Here is a 1,396-nt window from a genome sequence, read left to right as displayed (position 1 = left end):
AAAACTCCTTAAATATTTGCGTGCATTTAATACTGCAGTCAACTGGGAGGATGATTTGTAAACCATTCCATAATAGATGGCAAGGCAAATGTTTTTAACCGCACATACAATGACCTCAAGAATTTTTTGAATACTTAAGCATACTGCATTCTGAACTCAAATAAAATATCGAACCAAGAGGAGTTTATTTTAAATGAAAGATTCACAAGACTAAAAAAAAAATAGTTTACTTAATTATTGATTAATTAATTATTATTTTTTAACTACAAGAATATATGAAGGTGCCTGTGTGAACCAGGATTATTAAAGTTAACTCAAACTAAAACCATAAGAAAACACTTGAAATAAAATAAATGGTAACCGAAATAAAATACAAAATTTATTTTAGCTACTTTACAAGGCAATTTCTAATTTTCATTTAGTTTAATTTGATGTATTAAAATAACTAAAACTGAAATAAAAATGAATAAAAACCATATAGACGTATTTAAAAACAACTGCAAAAAAATGACCAAAACTATTAACTAAAATTAACATTAAACCAGAACACAAAAATAAAATTTAATTCAAATTATTAACAAAAACTATAATATTATATCAACTAGACACTAAAATAACACTGGTGTGAACGGAATCCATTAATAATCACCTTGAGACCAAATGGTTAAAAATAAATCGCAAAAATGGTTTAAGAAAAGTAAATTAGTTAGAAGAGCTATTAAATTGTTTGTAGATGCTACTTGGTTTGATACATTACATTTTAATTCAAGCTTATTTATATATTTATTTATTAAAGATTTCATTAAGATTGTGTTTAACAAATTTAAATTAATTTACGACATTAATTTATGCACAAATAATCGCTCTCAAAAGAGAGGATTAATTAAAAAATCGTAATAGAGAAACTGCAAGTTAATGCAAATGAAATATGGCAGAACTTTAAGCAGCCATCAATTTAATCAAACACCAAATGCAAATCACTCAGCTCAAGATCAGACTTGTATTATGAAGGGAGGACAAGTCTTTGATCGCAGTATCTGCCAGATCTTACATACACACTTGTAGAAGTATGCAGGTCATACGCGAATGCTGGAATGGCTCCAGAAAAGGTGGATTTTGAGGGCATCTCATGCCATAAATTAGTAGAGGGCAACATTACACATTTGAAGGATAGACCATAAACATCTTTTACACAGAAACAGGAAGTTGCTCCAACTCTACACAGCAGAAAACCACCAAAGGAAGTTAACTGCGGCCAAAAAAAACACCACAGCCCACACACAAGACATTAAGAAATTTGTGTGATCAAAATCTGACATGAGACACTTCAGTTGTCCTGAGATTAAAACAAATCTCAATCTTAAACCAATATCAACAGCTGTTAGTGAAGCATGAT

Source organism: Sinocyclocheilus grahami, unplaced genomic scaffold, assembly GCF_001515645.1.
Source record: "Sinocyclocheilus grahami isolate Dianchi unplaced genomic scaffold, SAMN03320097.WGS_v1.1 scaffold18718.1, whole genome shotgun sequence".
In the NCBI taxonomy this organism is placed as follows: domain Eukaryota; kingdom Metazoa; phylum Chordata; class Actinopteri; order Cypriniformes; family Cyprinidae; genus Sinocyclocheilus; species Sinocyclocheilus grahami.
This window is presented reverse-complemented; position numbering follows the sequence as displayed.